General features: G+C 38.9%; 1 protein-coding gene across 4 annotated transcripts in view; it reads right to left on the reverse strand.

The window, feature by feature from the left end:
* ZNF800 (zinc finger protein 800) overlaps positions 1-20,127 on the reverse strand; it is a 66,554-nt gene extending 46,427 nt beyond the window's left edge. For all 4 annotated transcript variants that reach the window (XM_065048903.1, XM_065048899.1, XM_065048900.1 and 1 more), the window contains exon 1: positions 19,866-20,127. The gene's annotated coding sequence lies outside the window, so the exon portion shown is untranslated. The remainder of the gene's footprint in view (positions 1-19,865) is intronic.
* Between the last annotated feature and the right edge of the window lie 288 nt (positions 20,128-20,415).

Here is a 20,415-nt window from a genome sequence, read left to right on the forward strand (position 1 = left end):
TTCAAAACTTACAGTTTTGAGAATTAGTAATTTCCTCTGCTGCCAACATGAATAACCTTCCTTGTCTTCTCAAGATAATATGACTTTTCCTGACATGGCGGCATGATGAAAACAATTAGAGATTTAAAGGGGACAAATAACGAAAGGCGGAAATGCCAGGCTTCAGATCATGATGCCAGCCAAGAAAACAAATGAAAGTTAAGAGAAAACAAGTTCATGTATGTTATCTTGAAATTATAAGAAAATGATGTGGTTATAGGATCAAAACTTTTATCAGCCAGTGTCAACACCATTTGGGTGAAATATGAAAGTACATTTCTCATGTGGTAGAAACCTGCAGAAGGTTGATAGGGCTGACACCAAACTTCATCATTTGGAGTTCAGGCAGCTTTGCTCCTGCCAGTAGACCTAGAGCAACAAGCAGGAACTACGAATGAAACATCCTACACGTGGGTCCATTTGGACACAAGTGCGCTGTGTGTGGCATCTGTGCCTGAGGGTTTTAGAGACTGGACTCATCTCTCATACCTCACCTGTGAGAAGCACAGGAAGTTCTGATATGTCTGTGCTAAATGTATACCATAATTAAAAAAATAAATAAATAAATAAAAAGGAAATATTGCAAGGAGAAGAACCTTTGTTCTCTTTGTAACAGCAAGGCACAAGCTGTACAAAGGCCTGATAATCTGTCAGCGACCACAAAACCACATTCATGTTCATGGACACAAAAGCTGTGCAGCAATGGATGTTGCAAACACGTCTGCAGCTCTCCATGATGGTCACAACAGCTTAACCCCCAGCCTTTGCTTCAGAATTCCGCAGACATTAGTACCTGTTAGTAGGAGTTTTATATTAATAAACTCAGCAGGCATGGGGCCATCATATTAGTAGCAATATGCTTTGCCAGAAGAAACCTCTGCAGATGTCACTGCTCTTGCAGCTGGACAAATACATCTTGAATAACTGGACAGATAAAGCATCTTTCCATTCAAGAGCTGTTGAAAAGTAGCTGACAGTTTGTTCAGTTATATTTGTTATTCAGAGTCACCCAGTGGATAATTAGGTGAACAAGTTTTGCTCTGAAGGTTGTTCACAAGCAAGCAGTTCATACCAACATCTGCAATTTGTAAAGTTTCAATTAGATTTCATTGCCTATGTGGATTACATATTATTGGACCTGACTCCTACCAGTGTGACTATTGCTCTTACAATCCAGAATATGACGTGAAGATTTACTTACAAATTCAAAACAGAAATTGATCAAATATTCTCCAACATTTTGCATTTCAAAGTTAACATTTTTGTGAACATTCCTACCTTCACAAAATATTGCAGACAATAATCCCAAAGTACCGGCAACACAAATTTCTCTTATTTTTTCACTTTGTACTTTCAACATATATTTATGGATTAAAGGTGAGATGTTTGTTGAGATCAAATGCTAAATTTTAAGTAAAACAAAGCATAAAAATAATTTGAAAATATCTGAGCAATTATGTCTTTTCACTGCATTCATTATCTGCATGCTGCAGACACAGTTAAAGCCTGAAGCACTCAAATGCAGTGCTTTGACAATTAAAATGATATATTTTCTTCCCTCCTACACAATTTTTTGAAGCTGTCAGATGCCATTTTCTTAAAGACTACGTGATGTACCTTATATTTAGGAATGGATAATCTGGAAAATTTCTGAAAGCATGGAAATGTGTATTTTTTAAGAAAAAAAGTTTAATACTTGAAGTTAAAATCTGCAGATCCTTCCTCCTTGATGTGAGTCAGATCTTATGTCTGCATCAAAGCCAATCAGAAATGTGGATGAAGCCCAAGAAAGGAACCAAGCCTAATATTATACTAAGGAAAAATCGCTAATCTATGAGGTAATATAAAATACCTGTGTGTTTTTTCTCGTTTGTCCCTTTCCATTATTCAGAATGATCTATGTGTGTTAAGTGTAGAGGTAGTATTAAGAAAGGAGAATAAGTGTTAGGAAAGAAAAATCAGAAATTCATCACCAAGTCACCAAGGAATGAACAGTCAGCCCCTCCAAGAAGACTAAGGAGGAAAAACACACAAAATATAGATTCTACCCCACTGCTGTATTATTTTTGAGAAAACTTCTGGAAACACGTTTCAACTAAATCATGCAGCAGTGGCAAGAGCTTTACTAGTATCAAACAGTTGGCAACATCAAAGAGAAGATGAAAACGGTGTTAACACAACTGTGGTATAATTCCTGCTGCTGCATACACTCACACCATCTGCCCAGGAAAAGTAAACACACAAACAGCAAATCTAAGCCTAGAGAAGTCAATGAATACTCACACTGCTGTAACTTCTATCTTCCCTTACTGAAAAAATATCCTCAGAGGGACTAGGGGCAGGAGTTTTATCTCACCAAACTTTCCCTTCCTCAACTTCAGCACAGAAAAGCTCAGGAATAAGACAGGTATTCAGCTCTCAAACTAGCAGACTCCAAGATCTCAAATTAATTTCCCTAGAAACAATGGCAGCAAGAAAGTGGAGGAAAGTTTTGGTGCCGAAAAGTTATACATTATGGTTGAATATATTTCTGAATAAATCAAATTTGTGCATGTTTGTTGTGCAGAATGAAAGGTGGGTAACAGAGGTAATTTTCTTTCCTGGGAAGCAAATTCTCAGTGTTAAAGAAATAATACATTACAAATTAAACATATTTCTTTTTATCTCTGTTAGAGACCATTGGAATGCTTCATATTCTGGATTATATTTTGCTTAGCTCTACTGGGTCAAAGGCATAGTTCAAAAATATCCCCATTTTGTTTTCCATTTAAGGAAACAAGTATTTCTAGGGCCAGTCCTAAACCTGGAGAGAAGGAGCCTCTCATTATGCCTTATCCTGGAAGGTGACAACAGACAGAACAGGTCTGTCTGGAAGTGTTTTCAACAAACAATTTGAGACCCAGATAGGCCACCTAACCAGCCTAGTTTTTTTCAGAAGAATCAACTCTATATAAATAACTTATCACAGTTTTTTGACCTTGTGTTTAAAATCTTGTCTAACTTCTTTAAACTTCTCATCTAAGCCATACTTCAAAATCCCTTATACCACAACTGACTTTGGATTTCCTCAGAGTTTATGTATTCTGATGGCCAAAAAAACCTTCAGTGTTAGATCCAAGTTTCCCTTGCTGGTATTTATGGCTATTTCTTGTCCAGTATCTGGTGGATATGGAGGATGCTTTATTCCTTTCTTCCTTACCTACTTTATCTTTTACCTTTTCCATATGAAAAGATTGATCTCCCTTCAGACTCTGTTCTTTAAAATAAAATATATTCCCAACAAAATTAATGGGAGAATTCCAGCTTTCTGCTCCATCAGGAAAATAAGTGCAAGTCTCAGGAAAAGCTGTGATGACATCTTGCAAGCTTTAGCACTTTTCACTCAGCAAATCGTTGTGTCTTGCATCTTGGCTGGTTGCTTTCCTACTTTTGTAAAACATTTGATCATTTTAGAAAATAATTTACTACAGTTCTTCGTAAGTGAAGAACCTTTTTTAGTTCTCTGGTGAATTTATTTTGTGTATTTTGCATTTTTAATTAGCAGATCTTTGCTTCAAAACATATGTTCTTCAGATTATTGACATTAATAGACCACAGTATCACGTTTGCCTTGTCACAATCTGTAGCCATGAAAAAAAAAAACTATTGTATCACTTATGGAGGATTATACACTCTAAAAATAGTCAAGATGAAAAGACTTGTCAAGAAAATTATATTAACCAAAATACATAGGAAAGAAACTATTTCAATTATAAAGTATTACTGTTGCCTTCTTTCAGCAAGAAAATTAATCTTTAAAATACATCTCATCTGATGGAAAGACTCCTAAGTCTGTGACCTATTCAGGTGACAGTTTAATCTATAAAGACTGCGCTTAAGCTTAACTAAACAATTTTGCTTGCCACTATACTATACTAAGAGGTCATGGTCAGTGAATTATGAAGAGGAGTAACTTACTGGAGAATGAGCAGTAATTTCTTGAATTGCATTAACTCTGCTGCTTGTATTTGTACAAGTACAATTCTCATTATAGACTTCATGTTTCACACCACTCTTCTTCACACAGCCCACATCCCATGACCTTTTGCATTTTCTCCTTTACTAGGTGTGCTCTGCTTGTTTGGAGAGCTGCATGTGCAGTATCGCCCTTGGAGGACCACTACTGACACTGCATTTTTCAGCTGCCGCACTATTAACGACATTCAGACTTGAAGCCGGCACATGAGAGGAAACAGTTGTTTGCTGTTGCTGGAGGCTTTAGGGGCTGAAAGTGCAGCAGATTCTGCAACTGATCTACGGTTTATGTATCCAGTGCTGTGATTAGAGCTATGCCCTATGCAACTGCCTTCTGGCTCTCCCAAGCAATGGTTCTGGGTTAATTAAGCTGTTATCCTGAAAGATTTGAAAAACTTAGTTTCAAGGCATCATTCTCAGCATTTTAAGTTAATTTCTTGCTTTTTCCCATTTTTTTTCTCCACAGCCAGTTCATATTGTCTTTGATCTATCTTTCTCACCTTGATGCTGATTACAGCTTTTTTTAAAAAATAAACAAATTAGTCCACTTTAACAGATTGCTGACCAGAAACAACACTGTGCCTTGATACAGCCTGGGAGCTTTGCAAACAAGACCGAATGGATGAGACAGATCAGGCTTTATACTCAACATGATTCAAGGCTGGCACATGGACACAGCAGAACAGGGCTCAGCAATGTATTGCATGGATCCCAAAGGCAAATATGCACAGAACCAGCCCAGCCCTGGGGGAAGAACCTTGAGGGAGGTGTTTGTTAGAGACCAAAGCCCCTGGCCACCAGTTTCCAGGGAGTTCTGGCTTCAAGAGACACTGATCTGCACAGGTGTAGGTTATTGTCGATGAGGTGATCCCTGCTTTAAGAAACAGCATGTCACAGATCCTACTATAAATTTGAAACTTGGCTGATCTACTTTACAACAGACAAGGGGCCATCAGTCAGTAATTTGTCTTTTTGAGAAGCATGATCTTGTTTATTCTCTTGAATTTTAATCAATTAATTTAATCACTAATTTGAGAAAGGAAAAAGTTTTCTAGAGTGTGACTTTTCAGAGGGTCACCTCTTTTCTAGAAAACTTCATGCAAGGCTCATGTGCTTCATGTGCTCCTGCTGTGGAGGAGAAACAGACCATGGCAGGGTCTCCCACCTGGCTGCCAGCGTTCACCTTCCATGGATGTCCTGCTGCTAATTAATGCCATTCTATAGTTCATTCTTTACACAGAAATTTATCAAGTGTAGTTTGGCAGATGGCCATAAAATGGATCAAAGCAAGCTTTCCGTGGCAGCCCTAATTATGGCTTTCGTAAGTTTCCTGTAGATGACTTTGTGGCCTAAAAAAAAAATATGTTTATGTAGTTTCCATAATTTTGTACCTACTATCTACATTCAAAATAAATAATTAAATCCTACGTTCTATGTTAATTAAAGACACAGAAAGGCATGGAATGGGCTATGCAAAAATAAATCGGACATATCTCACTTATATGAGTTTCAAGCACTTGAAAGTTCAGAAAACATATTACTATTAAGAACAAACACAAACAAATCTCCAAAGAGGGGTTTGGCCAATATCTTGGTCACATGGTGACCAAACAGGAATTTGGACCAGATGTTGTGGTCAAACAGTGTTAAAGACAAGGGACTGGTTTCCTTTTCCACCTAACTTCAGGAGAATTTCTGCTCACACAGAGCCAGTCTCTTACATACAACCAGGCCCAGCTGCCACTCCTTGAATCGAGTCATATATTTCCATTTCCAAATAGCGCCTGTCCTAAGCTGCAAATACGTTGCTGCATTTCTGAAGAATCTTACTGTTTACTTCAGTGGTGGGAACCCTTAGGGAGAGGCTGAAGAAACGCTGTTCCACACAGATTTCACAACCTGGTGGTTTACAAATGGCCTTCCTTCCTTGTGAAGTATTAATGATGTTATGAATAACTGATATTTAGTAAGTGGAGATACAGTTAATTCATTTCTTTTAGGTAATTTTAAGTGTTGTCAAGGTAACTTTAAAACTTTTACAGCTTTTACAGAAAGTTCTTGTGAAGTTTGGTGGGGGGTTTTGTATATTAATATCTATATATTTAAGAAAGCTAGAGAATAACAGGGCACCAGAACAAATACATCTGTTAATTTGACAACTAAAAATGTGTTGCAGTACATTTCTTCTGGTTAGTCTAAATAAACAGCTACAAGAACACAACAATATACATAATTTATCTCAAGATAGTGATTGTGCTCCATAAAATTTTCTACAGCAGACATTCATTATTTTAAAATGTTTTGTTAATATTTTGTTTTGGCTTACAGGGTAATTTTTCCTTGCTTTTTCATTTGTAGAACTTAATGTTTTAATTTAATTGGGAATTTAACACTATAAAAATATGAAACAAATTTGCATTAATAGAGTAAAAACAGTTGAAAGAATCAAGTTTTGAACAAAATAATCAAAGAGGCATATGACTTAAAGAAAATAAACCAGTTAAAACTCTGACAAATAATGAGCTAAATTTCTCATATTGCATTTACATTTTAGGATGAGCAATAAAAAGTAAATAAAAACTTGCTAGAAGAATTAATGATCCTTGCTTATTTAAATTACAAGCACAATATATTTGAAAGATACTGCAGGGAAAAAGCATTACATTTCTCTTTCCTCTTTATTAGAAAACTCTTGCCCTGCTTTAGCTATTTAGAAAAAACTAAAAAAAACCCTCAGTTTCCCCTATTTTGAGGAATAATGATACTCTGTTTTTCACATACTATGCTAATTATGATAAAAATGCAGCAAACATAAAAGGAGGACAAAGGTAGGTGCTCCATGGTTTCAGAAATGCTTCAAGCTGTAAATGTTGTTAAAGGGTTTACAAATCTTCAGAGAATTGTTTCTTAGGTGCACAATCTGAAGGACCCCTATATGGAGCATGGAAGAGGGTATTCAGGCAGATTGAAGGGAATAGAGCTGCTCAGTTAAGGAAGGAAAGGATAAACCGGCCTAACTGAGAACAATAAAAGTAATGGCCTATGATTCCCTACAGCTGTTTTCAGCATCCCTTTGCCATTCTGCAGTAACAACCCCAAATCTTAAATCCATGTATTCACAGAATCACAGAATGTTAGGGATTCAAAGGGACCTCGAAAGATCATCTTCTCCAATCCCCGTGCCGGAGCAGGAACACCCAGGTGAAGTTACACAGGAAGGTGTCCAGGTGGGATTTGAATGTCTCCGGAGAAGGAGACTCCACAACCTTCCTGGGAAGCGTGTTCCAGTGTTCTCTGACCCTGACCGTGAAGAAGTTTCTTCTCAAATTTAAATGGAACCTCCTGTGTTCCAATTTATACCCATTGTCCCTTGTCCTATTATTGGTTGTCACCGAGAAGAGCCTGGCTCCATCCTCGTGACACTCACCCTTTACATATTTATAAACATTAATGAGGTCACCCCTCAGTCTCCTCCAAGCTAAAGAGACCCAGCTCCTTCAGCCTTTCCTCATAAGGGAGGTGCTTCACTTCCTTGATCATTGATGTTGCCCTGTGCTGGACTCTCTCCAGCAGTTCTCTGTCCTTCTGGAACTGAGGGGCCCGGAACTGGACACAATATTCCAGATGTGGTCTCACCAGGGCAGAGTAGACGGGGAGGAGAACCTCTCTCAACCTAATATTCTTTGCAATATCACTTTGATTGCAGTGCCAGACACTCCTCTCTTGTGGTCTCTAGTTTGACAGCAGGCCCGAGTGCACTCCAGTGTCTTCTCCTGCCATCTGGGCAGGAAGAACTCACCCACTTCCAGTGGCTCAAAACTATTGATATGTTGATCATATGGATCAATCTCCATGTCAGCACTGACTGGTCAGCTCGCAGACTGAGCAAAGCAGGTAACTGCAACTGCTCATTCAGTGCCAGTTTAACTGTCTCTCCCTCCTGCCCAGCTGGTGATTTTTGTAAGATGTAAACTTAATTATCTCAGAGATATTGTAATTAAACTGGTGAATTGTCTACATTGTTTTTAGAGTACTAGTAGGCAAGCAGGTATCTCTGCTTTGGAAACCAGGCTAGACCAGCTTGAAGTTCCATTTGGAGGATGCATTTCAAAACCATAGGGAAATTTATACCTGAGAGGCCCAGTGATAACTCCAGGAACAAGGCTATGGGGAGTACTGTGCCACCAGGGAAGCTCTTGTTGGGACAGACAACTCTAAGAAGGGAAATTCAGTCCCTCACCTTACATTGTTAATAACATATTTCATTTCCCAGCAGAGTGATCTAAAAATTAGTCCTATGTAAAATACCCATGATACCAAGGGTTTTCTGTATTTACACTCAGCTATCGCACTATAGACATGAAATGCATATTCATGACAGACTGTGCAATTATTTAGACGGTATTTGGAACCCTGAAATAAACAAAAAACCCACTGTTAAATCATAAAACTTATGCTTTATCCTCTTTTATATTAATACTAATCATCTATAATTTATACTATGCCAATCATCTTTTATACCAATATTATAAAGCAAATTGGGTACATTTTGCTTTTGTGAGCATTTGCAGTTTTGTATATGTAACTGACATGAATAAGACTGAGGTTATATATGGCATGTGATATTCTTTCATACATCAGATAAAAGTGTGACATATTGCAAATACTATTACCATATTTTTTTTTTTTTAAAGTTGAACCTACACTCCTGCTCAGTTTGCTTCAGCATGTCCTATGGAATTACTGTTCTTCAGAAGAACAGATGTGACATCTGATATTTCAGAAAGGATTCAGATGACTGCAGACAGGATGCCTTGCCACAGCAAACCACCTTCACTGGCTTTCTGTCAGACAAGAGTGACAGATATTGATGAAGACCATGCCTTCGCTTAACAGGAGCACTACTTTTTTAAGCAGCAGACAGAAAGGGTAGAAGGGAGGAGGCAAAGTTCTTCTGAATCCTTTGTGCCCTACACCTTCTGTCTTGATGAGCTGTACTAGGTCTGGCACAGAGAGAGTTATCTTTCTTCACAGCAAGCTGTATAACGCTGCATTTTGGGTCTGTGGCTGAGTAGATAAGATGCCCGTGTTTTGGCTGTGGCTGAGCAGTGCTTGCATAGTGTCAAGATGTTCTCTTTTCCCACCACAAGTGAATAGGCTACTGGTTGGCAAGAAACTGCAAGGGGACAAAGCCAGGACAGCTGACCTAAATTGGCCAAAGGGATATTCTATACCAAATGTTCTTGTGCTCAGCAAGTAAAGCTCAAAGTAAGGAGGAAGAAGGGGGGATGCTTGTGTTTACGGCATTTGTCTTCCCAACCACCCATTGCATATGCTGAGGCCCTGCTTTCCAGGCAGTGGAAAGTACAGAACAAATGCCTTCTTTTGCTTGCCTTGCATGTGAGCTTTTGCTTCACCTATTACACTGTCTCTATCTCAATCCACGAGTGTTTTCACTTTCTATTTTCTCCCTATACCAGGGGAAAGGGGAGTGAGCAAGTGGGTGGGTTCTTGGTTGCTAGCCAGGGTCAGCCCACCATAGAAGCTTTATGATTTTCACCTAAGCCACAGTAACTCTGATACTGGACTTTAGTTCAACCCTGGGTTTTTTTCTAGCAGTAACATAATACAGCAATAGCTGCCAGTATATATGCTCAGCAAGACATTTGCAGATGTGTCACAGAGCCAACATTTATATGACTAATTTCTTGCTAATCTTAGCAACAGCGAGTGTTATACTCTCATGAGTTAACTTCTGTTGAATTGTTTCTTCAACGCGTACAATGCAAATATGCTCTGCATCAGCAGCAGCAATATAAATCTGTTTTTTTCACATATTTCTTCACAAACTCTACACTAAACAATGCAATAAAAATCTTTTTATATTAACTTCTGCTTTCAAGCTCCGCTTTTTCACAATGTTCTGTAGCACTGAATCTTAGAATATTTACTCATTTACTTTACACACACATGCAACAGGCTGTCTTCCTCTCCCTTTCAAGGTGCCAATGCAATAGAACACTATGCAGTGCATTTATGTATTTTACTACATTTAAGAATCAGGTGCTTTTTACTTCCTCATAACCCATGTGTACAGCGTCAAGTCAGCACATTGCAGGAGGTACCTGATAAGCAGTAGTTCCTGGATACAACAGTTATACTGAAGAAAACAATTTTAAGTAGACAACTATTACAACATGTCACTGTTGTGTGCTTATCCACTTCCAGAGGGAAATAAGGCATCTTTTCTGCTTTGCACTGTGTTGTTTTAAATATGCTTTTCAAAATGACAAAAGATTAAAGAAGTTAGCAAATATAACCCATTATCTTCTAAATCATGGATTTAAGACAAGGCTTTGGGGGCTCGACTTCTAGTTTTTGAACAACTGAGACTGTCAGTCCAGTCCTGCATCACACAACTGCATAAATAGGAAAGACTTAATGATGAATGCCTCATTTCACAGATTATAATCTATTTTATCTAAACCTTTTTTTGGGGGAGGGGGTGGAGCAGGTTGGGGGGAAGGGTGAAGCTATACACTTAAATATAGCCCAGTTAAACTTGCCTTTCTTCCTCCCACCTATGATTTTCCAAAGTCAGTCTTGACTACTTTAAAGAGACCTTTCCTCAAGTTTTTTTTCCAGAATGGCACTCCCAGGGAGTGATAAAAGTTTAAAAATTAATAGTACCCTGGCTTATCCAGAGAGAAGGTTGTTAATTGCCTACTAAGTCATAGCAGATGGGATTAAAAATGGGGGAAAAGTGTCTCAATACAGTGTCAAAGTGAAGGGAAAATGCTTTTGTCCCTGAAAAGCAAAAAGATAAAACAGGCATGTTTGCCATTGCATATATGAAATACTGGAAATGGAGATGTACTTTCATTTTGCTTTTTGCCTTTATCTGAATTCAGTGATGCCACTGTGGGCCAGATATCCCCAGACCACCCCTGCCAGGAGGAGCTGATTGAGTATTTAGACATACAAACACATAATCTGTGAGTTTTGAAGGTCTCTGGACAGATACAGATGCTGAGCTGTTCTGCTCAGCTAAGATGGGAGTCCACCTGCTCTTATCTACTAGAAATGTAGATACCAAACCAGGGTTTTGCTAGAAATCATAGCTTGTGTGAGGCACATGAAGACTCAATAAGACAAATATTTGTGAGGAAGATATGAAGATTCCTTGTAAATCTGTTAATTATGGGCTTAATTATGAATGTAGATCTTAAGTTTAGACACCACTGTTAAAATACTTTAGCTTTGATGTTTGAAAGTGATCCAGCAAGTCTTAGTCCTGTTACATGTATCATATTAATTTGACTTAAGAGTCACTATCAACAATTACTTGCTGCTAATATCGATAAAATAAAAAATAGATATTTACTTATTGCTGTACAGAAAATAAGGATGAAGTGTTTTTTCCATTAACATCTAAAAAGTGACATATTTAACCATTTTCCTGTGAAGGATCAAGCCAATATGGAAAAGAAGTCTAGCCCTTTTCTAAAAATAAGGTAACTGCGAGTACTTAAGTTTCCTTGCCGTCACCTAGACTTTAAGTGCTTTATATTTTTCCTTTCACTTACCAGGCACGATCATTATCTAATGCTGTATCACTAGATGAGCTTTGTTTAATTTAGCAAGCCGTAATATGAAATATTCTCCTAATAGCCTTCATTACCATGACCAGCAAAAAAGTACTTATCTTTGCGGCAGTTCTTCAGGACAAGACTTGTTAAAGCTGTGTGTGCATCTGTGTGTGTGGTGTGTTAGTCATCCGGAGCAAAGCAGAAGAGGAGCAGACCCTGAACAACAAAAGCACACTGCAACACTGACACCTTTTGGTAACAAGTGTGCCAAACCGTAACAGCATCTTCACAATTCTGCAGTTTCAGAAGACCCAACCAAGAGCTCAACCCAAATCAATACACCCCCATCTCCACATGTAAGTCACCCGGATGTGAAGAAGCAAACGTGAGACAAAACCTGAAGACCTCATCCTTAGGCTTTCTGGAAGAAAAGATCCATACCTGCTGAGATCCATACCTGCTGAGGTCTAACAAGATTCAGAATAAATCAATACACACCAGTGGGCATCGCAAGTCTAGAAGCTGTTTCAGCATTCCTGACATCAGTATGGCAACCACAGTAAGCAATACATCCAGAAAAGCACTGAAAGATATATTGTAATTTAGTCACAAAAGATTTTCTTCTATTTATATCACTATAAATGTATTGTAAGATGGAACCTGTAATTGAAATACTAATCTTCAGGACAACAGCAACTTAAATGAAAGCTCTTTAAGAAAAAAACTAGCAATGTGATATCTTTTTCATTGCTCTCTTCCTGAAAAAAAAAAAAAAAAAAGTGAGACGGTTTTGACCAGAACAATAAGAGGGAAGTTGCACTGTGGCATTCCTCCCATCCTAGCATTGGTCCGTGCTTCCACGTGAGCTTTTTTATGAGGAACTGGTAAACCAGGAGGTAAGCCCTACAGAAAACAAAGAGGCAACTGGATCTGCTCCCTTTTTAGCATAACAAAAAGTTCCTCTACTCCCCTACTGGCTATCCTCACAGAAGATAAAGACCTGCTACTGTAATCAGCTCCTATAATTACCCTCGGGAACGAAGATCTGTGATTTGAGAACTGAGGCTTTCCAAGTTCAGCACCTAATGACAAAGCCAACTCTCTTGACCCTGTTACACAGTGTATTTAGCAAAGTGTTGCATTAATAACAGCCATCTAAACTCTTGCTGACCTAAGAAGCAAAGTTTCAGTATGTGTCCTGTGTTTCCTACTGCATGACTCCAATATTTCTGAAAAGAAGCAACATCAGCAACAAATTGAATTGGCAGCAAATCCTGTAGTTATTCAAGTTCATAGAATGGTCTTGTCTTCCCTTGTCTGGTGATTGGTAACCACCTTTTCAGCAGTTCAATAATTAATTCAGCCTTCAGCACATTAAAAAACAATTCCTCTTCCAAGGTAAATGAGAGTTCAAAAAACCCTCCAGCTTCCAGTTCACGCCAGTTATGGGTTCCAGTGCTTTCCCTTCTTCCCTCGGAGGAACAGTCTCTTGACCAAAGGACATTACAACGTTTCGATGCAGCACTAACTCTCAGATGTGCATTATGCACCACTGTGATGCCAGCATTTACGAGAACTAAAATGAGAGGTAGGATAAGCCTAGATATTCAAATTTGCAGAAAGCAAGTTAGACTGGCAGACCATGACTAGTCAAACTGAACTGTGTTTGGAATAAAACCTAAGCCTGCTAATCCTAGAGGGCAATTCACCCCAGGTATGTACTGATTTACACAGGGGAAACTGCCTGTGTCAGTCATTCGTATCTGGGATGCAAAGTACAAAATTGATAAGATTCACACAAATGCAAGCTAATCAAGACTTGAAACAAGATTTTCTTTGTTTTGGCTCAGCCTGTTTCACAGTTCTGTAGTACAATATCTGTGAACGATACCAGACAATGAAAATACTGAACTTTGTTAGACATAATGGTGAAAGAGAAATGATGTAACCATTTTTATTTTTACTTTCTTTACATTAAATATAATCTAGTTAATATGGATCCAGGATGGTCTGAGTCACAAGGGAATGTGGCATTCCTACTCCAAATCACAGAGAGCAGTAACTTTAAACCTGCCACTCTCACTTTGCTTGGTAAAACAAAACAAACAAACAAACAAACAAAACATGCACTGGGTTTTAGCTGTGTCACATCATGGAAAAGTGTAGCATGAAATGTTAGGAGGTAAAGAGGACACTGCAACCCTGTCATGCCCTCTAAACCTTCCACAAGGACTGCAATGACAAGTCAGAGAAGTTTCCAAGAGAGTACTTTCCTCTCCAAAATCCCCATGATGCTATACAGATGGACCTTACCATTTCTGTTTACTCTGAGATCCTATCTACCCCCATGCAAGACTGTCAGTGCAGGGCCCTTTACATCAGCTTAAACAACATCCCTGACCAGAGAATCGTTTCCTGGGACTTCATTAAGCCCATGCACTGATGTGGAGCTGAGGTGGGAGCCAGGAACAGTCTCATTGCATTTGTTCAGATTTGCCTCTTTTTGAGAGGTTAACTTTCTGAGACAGACCAAGAAAAGGTTAACAGCAGCCTACGCTGTCTCAAAACTGGTCTGTGGCAATTCCATGCCAAGTCTGTCCTAGATACCTCTGCCTATGTCTCTTATTCACAGAACAATAAACACTGAAGTGAAACTGCGGCTTGTAACATCTCCCATGAAGAGTACCTGTGGCCTGTTTGCTGAGAAAACATACTCAAATACCCTGACAGTGTTAGCAGATCTTTAACCTCGTTGGTGCAAGGACTGTGTATTACTTACACACTTGTGAAACAGCTAAAATCATAATCAGTCTATGAATCTAATCAGGGAATCAGGAGATCAAACCGGTGAAAATATGAAGTCCTAACTCTCCTGCAGTTCCTGCACAGGCTGCCAACTCCCTCTTGTATACTACAAACAATTCAACGTTAGTCTTTTGCATAACAGTTCTTACCACATTTTACTGCCACAGGGTTTGAGGCTTGGAGCTGTTTTTTTAATAAAGGAATTGTGCAAGTACTGTATTAAGGGCAAAATTCATAGTTCATGCTGAACTAAAATCATTGACTTGTGACTGACAAAATAATTATATATATCCTGGGTATTTAGCTATTTTTATATATATTATAATTACTAGCTTTGCTGCATCAGAAAGAATACAGTGTTCTCAAAGATTAATAATATTGCGTGAACTGATACACAAGAACACAACTTTCTTAAAAACATATCCTCCAGAAAATTAAAAAGTTGCCTGCCACCAATCAGTAAACCTGTGTTATTGGGGATTTGGTGGTGTTTTTAACCTTACTTATTTTAAACTTTTGATCAGATGACCAGTCTTCTTCATGACCCATGTCAGGTTTTTGTGACTGATCACTCCAGCCTTTAAGTCAGAATCATTATTTCAGAATATAGTGTTAGTTGTCAGTATTCTTTTGTTGTTGCTGTTAATAAAAAGCCACTTGTAGCTGATTTAGTGATGGAGCAAGTTGAAGGTGTGTAGGTGTTGTTCAGGGATAACTGCACATGCTGCATCATGCAATATTAAAAATTAATTAGATGCAAGCACCTATTTGCCCATATTTCAATCATGGGCAAGGGATTTACAGAAAAAAAAAACACAACAAACAAAAACAACCAACCAACACAAAAACAACAACAACAACAACAACAACAAAAACCACACCACACAGTAAAAAACACATTGAAAAGTGATACTCCTGGATTTATGATATCAGGTTTGCAAGCTGAAGAGCAAGATAACAATATTAACCATTTAACCCAGCTAAAGACTTGGCTGTAGATACATTGTAAAAGCCACTTAGAGATTTGACTGATTCCTCATTTTATGAAACTGGGCCTGATATGGGCATAATGGTCTCCTACAAACATTTCACCTTTTTCAGAAAAATCAAATGAGGCACAGAAATATTTTGTGAATGCTCTTATACTAATTAAGCTATTCAAAGCAATGAATATAATTGGCAGTGTTGATCAAGCAATTACGTGACTTTAAATGGATGAGTAATATTTTGAAAATGGCATGATCACGTCAACCTAAAACACCAGGGTCAGATTTCAATGAAAAAATCTCAGCTTCACTATTATATTATTATATTAGTCTTAATGAATTGAAATGACTAAGCTGAAATAAAAACAGGCAGGGCATAGCTGTTTTTTTTACAATAAAACAACTCCAACAGTGTGTGGGCACATTCTGATCTTCTGCATGAGAAATGCTATTGATAGACGGACCAGTCCTTTCCATTAGAATTGAAATAGTTTCACATTATGAGCCAGGGGAGAGAATAGGGATGGCCAAAGGGAGGGTAAATCCAGATTAACTGGAGAACCATGGCTGGTGGATCCATAGGTTCCCAGACATAGTTATTGCTTCCTCAGTAGCGGCAGCAGAAATTTCAGCAGTTTCTGTGACACAGTAGCAGTTCCCATCACCCCTCCCCTGCTGCACTGCAGCCAGAACACTGGATGGAGGAAGGGTTCCCACTTCTCAATGGTGCCTGTTTCCTCTTCTCTATAAATATCTTTCCCTTGGCATTACACACACTGATGCTGTTAAAAATCCTCTTCTAGTTTTAAACTAAATACTGCCTAAGCTAAGTAAGAGCAGTACGTAAAATCCTTATGGAACATCCTAAATACCCCATGACTTCATCATTTATGTATGTCTTTGAGAAGTTTTTTCTTTTCTTTGATTTTCCCTATGTAATGAATGATTTGGCACAGATCAAAAATCAAGTGACATGGTACAAACAGCCATAATAGCCCTCTTCCTATAACAACCACATCCATACCTCCCACTCTGGAGCAAAAGAGCCTCATCCAGAATATCTTCAAGAGCCCAGTGCCAGGTGCTGCTTTCCAGGCTCCTGCACACAGCAGCAGGTACGCTGGCCAGGAGCCCCCACTGTTGGGTGCAGCAGAACACCAGCAAGCAGCTAATTAGTGGTATCTCCTGTAACGGGCACTGCCTACTGGATCACATGCTTCAAGCTGGAACGAGCTCAGCGGAAGCTCAGAAATTCTGTTTCTCATATAGGAAACATGTCTCTGTGATTGACCGTGTGTTCTGGCTTTGGGGGGTTTTTTTGTTTGGTTGGTTGGGGGTTGTTTTGGGGTTTTTTTTGTTTTTATTTGCCTATTTATTTATTTTTCTAGTTATTTATTTTTTAATTATTCTCTTATGTTTTATCAGCTTCAGTAAGGCTAACTTTACCAGAAAGAGGAAGCCTTTTCTTTCCACTTCTGATAATGGCATTCCCCACCCCCTCCTGCTATTGCAGTGCATTGTGCAGCACCACACCATGGCTACTCTGTGTCGCTCCTGCAGTCTCATTGTACTGTTGTTGCTAAATACTTAGAATATTTATAGCAATAGGATTTGCCTGCCAAAAGAAGAAGGATTTGGGTTTTCTGATTTGGGATTTTGACCAGTCATCTCACTAGTCAAGTGTGTTGGCGCCTTCTCTGGCAAAATTGCCGTCATTGCGCTTGGCTGAAGACCACGCTGCACTTAGCTGTGTCTGTGCCGTTGCCAAATGGGATTATTACAATACATTATACATGTGACTGGTTTTGAAGACCACCTGGAAGCTACAGCTAGAGCAGTATGTGGCTGCCCATGAGATCAACAGTGTCAGCTGTGAGGCGCATAGTACACCAACTTTCCAAAGAGTTTGCACCTGTTTGCACGTGGCTGTGGTGGCCTTGCGGGTGCTGGGGGAGGTTCTGGAGGCAGCCTGGCTCCATCTCACAGGTCGTGCTGCAGAGCACCCAAGCTGTGCCAGCTGGGAACCTGGGACTGGGGAGACAGGGCATCCTCACTGCAGTCTCAGACAGCCCAGTGTCCTCACCTCTCGGGCAGAGCCCGCAGCTGTCGATCAAACGATCAACACAGTGGAGTGCTCATCAGTTTTGCTCAGACCTCTGCTGTAATGATTGACTTTTAATCTTTTTGTACAGAGCAACTGTGATCCACGTATACAGCTTGACACAGGTTGGTAGAGTGGTGTATAGTAATGCCCCTAGCAACAGCAGTAATAGCTTCATTGTTATATATCTAAAAATCACACAACCTGTAGAGATCAGAGCATGATCTATTATTGTCAAGAATTATAAAAAATACTAAGCAGCAAACAAGGAAGCACAGCTTGCTCTACATTTTCTTCTATCAGAGATCAAGTAGTCGAGCTTCTTTGGCCCCACTCCTCATGTGCCCCACCGTAGATCACATATTATTTTCCTGACAAGCCTCATCTCTCATATCACTGATGGATTTGTATTCTGCTGAGCTCAACTGAGTACTTAGACAGTCAGAATCTGATCTTGTTACATGTGTGTCAGCAGAACTAATTCCAGGGAAGTCAATGGAAACAAGTTGGATTTACAGACTTGGAGCCAAATTTTTAATTCATCATCTAACATCTGTCATAACCTCAAATTTAAACTCTCCATGGACATGACCTACATTCCTAAAGCTTGCAGATGGTATTTTAATATTTCTATAAAAAGAAAAATATTGCATGCCAGAGAAGTGTACTCAGTTCTCATCTAAGATATCTGACACGCACCCTAATTCCTCAAGGAGTGTTTATAAGGGCAGCCAGTTGGAGCTAAGACAAAAGGAAAGGGAAAAGAAAAGAAGGCAGCTATGTCAAGTGAAATGTCAAGGTGCTGGCTAGCCTAAAGCTCAGTTCCAAAACTAATTGGAGAGAGGAACTCAGATATATATTTCTCCAAATTTCTACCAGTTCCTGTGTATTAAAACTTTCAGTGACCTCATCAAAACTGTACTTGTCCAGAAAAGTCTAGAATCATCAGTCCTTGCTCAGAACAGCTTTGAAATGATTTTTCATGCAGTTTTTGGACGATGGAGTCTGAAACATGTGCTGCTTCACAGTTAAACACAGAAAGTGTTCTCATGTTTGGACATACTTTCTCCAGTTAGGCTTTTTCTTTCTGCATTTTACACTGCGAGAAGCATTGATTAATGTGAATGTTTTAGCCGTAGTTGTTGTTTGTGTATAAACTTTTGTTAAAACAAGTACTGCAGAAGAAATGACCTTTATACAGACACCTATTAAGGCACTAAAAGGCTTGGCTACATTCATCTGAGACGCGTATACATAACGTTTGGAACAATAAAGGGATCAGCAGCTGCAAGGGGTTTGAATTGAATTCTTTAACAATAGAAAAGTTTTTCAGGCCCAAATACCAGCAAAGAGATTTTTTTGCAGATAATCCAGGAGAAAGAAAATAATAAAAAAAATGCTAGCCAACTTTGCAGCAGTTAGCATAAGGGTGCCATCTGAAACATGTCAGCTTAAGAGTGCCCCATCGTACCATTCTTTTACACAACCATAGTATTCAGAACTGTTTCCCCAAATAATCCCAGATGGCATGCCACAAAATTTCAATTCATTTTAAAAGCTTTCTTTGCTGTTATTATGTGATTGAAAGTGCAAAAGCAAGTTGCCATTCTCATGGCACTATTTGCATTGGCTATTATCCCCTAAAATCCCCTTTAAACAGCTACATTGTCAGCCCATAGGCCTCATTTAGAACTACAAAAAAGCCCAGATTAATTCGATCAAAGGGAGAGCCAAGTACAAAATGCACTTTTCAAACTGTATCAGAGTAGGTTCCCTTTACAGATCGCTGCATGGCTAGAGCAATGCAAAAAAAAACCCCACAACAACTGCCTGAAATAAAGCCTGAACGCTAACAGAGATAACTGTGCATGTTTCACTGAAGCTTTTGGGGATCTTCCAGGGTAAATCTCTCACTACAAATGATTAGAATAAAATAGATTTAAATATAAGTCTGTAAATTAAGTAGCAAGCATCAGATTTTGCCTATTTGGCTTTCCGCCACCACTTTCAGGAGGCACTGAGGTATTGTATGGATAATTTAGCCAGCTACAGACATTTCTGAAGTCAGTTTACATTGGAATTTTTAATTAATTAGCTTAACAATGAGTAATGAAACATCCAGAAGTACAGATAATTCCCCCCAGATTATTTTGTTACTATTGTAAAAAATAATCACCATCACTAGTGAGGCAAAGGAAAAAGAAAAAAATTGCTGATATCATTTCTGCAAAATATTCTATTTCATAATCTAAGGTGAACCCTTTCGAGTCAAGCATAGCACAGGTCCATAGATCTACAGCCAAAAAGCCTCAAGTGGCTTTTCAATCTCACCTGGGGTCATGATGACAGGCAATAATGCTGATATTTTTATTTCTCGGAGAAGCTCCTTTGGTGTTTCTGCACCGTCTCGCTCTCTCAGTCTCTACTGGAGTTTGCTTAGTGGTGCTGCCATCAGTTCTCTCACCCTCAGTCTGAAGGGGTTTCTTCAGCAGCTGCTTTTGTGTATGGAGAAGGACATTTTACAGAGCAGAGAATTGCAGCACAAAGGTAGAGCTACTGAACATGTGCAGCAACATGTGCCATTGCCTCTTAAAGGACACATCAGGCCGAGAGAGACGAGCTGAAAAGCTGAGCAGCTGCAACTAATATTAAAGTCATTTGTTGTAGGATGAAACTGGGTGAATGCTTTTGTTAGCCCCTTCCAATGGGGCTTGGATTTTTGAACAGTACCTTTTAAATATAGCAGCTGTATTTGTTTATTTACTTCTTGTATTTTATGGAATAAGTGTTTGTGTGATGTTAGTTATAAACGCTGTGTAGCAAGAAAGTGTTCCTGTGGAGACAGAAATAGCTACTACAGAGAAAATCTATGTAGTAAATA

Source organism: Columba livia, chromosome 1 (genome assembly GCF_036013475.1).
Source record: "Columba livia isolate bColLiv1 breed racing homer chromosome 1, bColLiv1.pat.W.v2, whole genome shotgun sequence".
Classification (NCBI taxonomy): Eukaryota; Metazoa; Chordata; class Aves; order Columbiformes; family Columbidae; genus Columba; species Columba livia.